The sequence below is a fragment of the Wasmannia auropunctata genome, unplaced genomic scaffold, assembly GCF_000956235.1.
Source record: "Wasmannia auropunctata unplaced genomic scaffold, wasmannia.A_1.0 LD336060.1, whole genome shotgun sequence".
NCBI classification, from domain to species: Eukaryota; Metazoa; Arthropoda; class Insecta; order Hymenoptera; family Formicidae; genus Wasmannia; species Wasmannia auropunctata.
This window is the reverse complement of record NW_012026830.1, coordinates 2,940,233-2,942,506: the sequence shown is the minus strand read 5'-3', so window position 1 is coordinate 2,942,506 and position 2,274 is coordinate 2,940,233. Positions and strand designations below refer to the sequence as shown.

General features: G+C 41.0%; 1 protein-coding gene across 1 annotated transcript in view; it reads right to left on the bottom strand.

The window, feature by feature from the left end:
* Positions 1-1,979, bottom strand: part of LOC105450637 (prolyl endopeptidase FAP-like) — a 323,204-nt gene extending 321,225 nt beyond the window's left edge. The window contains exon 1 of the mRNA XM_011690569.1: positions 1,710-1,979. The gene's annotated coding sequence lies outside the window, so the exon portion shown is untranslated. The remainder of the gene's footprint in view (positions 1-1,709) is intronic.
* Between the last annotated feature and the right edge of the window lie 295 nt (positions 1,980-2,274).

Sequence of the window (2,274 nt, the reverse complement as noted above, 5' to 3'; positions counted from 1 at the left end):
TATGCACTGTGAACTTTATAAAGAATAAGCGCACATTGCCTTCTGTATGATAACGTATTCACAGTGTATGTGAAAAAAAATATGTCGATATGTATGCATTATCAACAGAATTGTGTATTGCATATTATCCAATCGCGTATTTAAATACGTTTAAATAACGCATTCTATTTCCCAAGATAGGTTTAATCACCGATAAATAAACTATCTTAACTGTCATTACGTAGTCTAAAAAAATAAGGAGAATACGGTAGATATAGTATCCTCTTTTGCAACTATTGTTTCAGTGAGAGCTAGATCGATCCGGCCGAAGACAAAGCAACGTACAATAATACTGATAATGCCTATAATCTCGACGGATTTCGAAGGACTGTTAAATTAATCCCGATTCATTCAAATGGACAATTTCACCGATCTTCATTCTCTTCCGTTCGAGAACACGCGCGTTGAAATCGCCATTCTCTTTTTGCATTGTCTCACGAATTCCTATCCGTCCAACAAGTGAATTTATATAGAACGCACTCTTCAGACAATAAAGCAGCTAATAAACGAGAGAAGACGAGGAGAAGAATAATAAATAATCCGGTTTTCGATTTCGGAGAATATCAACTCTTGCAAAGTTCGTAAAACAATTTTAATGCCGGTAAGACGTCATCGTTTCGCCGCATCGGGAATTCCGAGATCTTTTAATTTACACTCTCACGCGAAATTTCGCATCAGGATATACTCCGCCGAGCCGAGAGAACTTTCGCGTGGCAGAACGTATCCCCGCGAATGCGAATTCACGTGGCTGATGCTCTCGCGGATTCAGTGAAAGCACAATTCTTTCTCAACAGTTCGCGGCGATAGTCGAGGCGTCGCGTCGCCGATGAGCGGAATAGAATTCGGTCGCCGCGCCGCGCGCCACGTCGAGAGGTACGTTCAGCCGCGCGATTACGCGTTAACATATACGTTTTCGGTATACTCGAATCGCATCCGTTTTGCGATTTCGGAGAAGAACAGCACAAGAAAAGGCAAGCGAAGAGACCAAACTCACGAAGTCTCTCTTGTTGACGAAACTCACGAAACGTCAAGATCGCCGTGCGATTCTATACAGTCTTCGCGCGCACATCACGTATACAAATTAGATTGCTTTAAAGATATCTTCTTATACGCGAGCGACTTTCTCAAGTAGCTAAAATTTTTCCGAAGGAAATAATATATTTTTGCACGAACATCGCTAGTATAACACTGCAACGTATGTCGACACGCCGCTAACTCGGCTCTATTGTCCGCTTGTACAAGCGTTTCTGCAAGATAACGTGATGGCTGTCGCGGTAATTATACTAATTACGATAGTATGGTTTCGTAACACGTTCATGATCGATTCGCGAAATTATAGCGAACGCACAAGATGCGCCTTTCCGACCTTAATTCCGACAATAGAATTTTTGACGAGTCCCCTCAGGTCGATTTTTATCAGGAGAGCACATCGAGAGAGAAAGAAAAGTGTAAAATTATAAATGAATATTTGGCGGTCACGGGCTGCGTCAAACAATTATTTGTTAATTCACAAAAATATGTTAATATTATATATTGATGTATGTTTAATTCAAAAACGTATAAGTATTTAATTGGACTAAAGAAAAACCGTCAACAAATCAACAAAACGCATTCAGTTATTTTTAACAACTTCTTTTCTTGACAGTGCAATATAACGTCGTGGATCTTACGGTTTTCTCCGCTCTTCCGTTTATGCATTTTTTTCGCTGTCATTGTTTTTTTGATGATTCGGCGAACGGGATGTTATATACGTTATCTCCACTGCCGGCATTTGCGACACGGCGATACGAAAATCGCATCGATTTTTCGAAACTTAACGAAGTTAAGCCGTGGGTTTTCCCGCGTGTGTTGCGCGTATTCTAGGAACCGGTATATCCGCGAAGCCTTTATAGAGCGGCGCGCGGCACCGCCGTTTTCCGACTGACAGACGAAGGAGAAAGGATCCGCGCTGAAACGGTACGCCTGGTGCACGCGACCATGACACGCTGTTTGACATCGGCTTATCGGCATTATTGCCGCTCAGCTGAGGCCCGGCGAGCGTATATAACATAATTTATGTAAAATATTTGCGACGAATTTTAATAGAGAGAAAACTGGAATGTACGTTACGAATGAATTCAGCACTGTCACTTCGTAACACTTATATTATCACATTCAAAAGAGATACAATTATCTAGCATAGAGTCCTACAAATACGTAATATAACATTATATCATTGTCCTAAAGCAAAAAAAA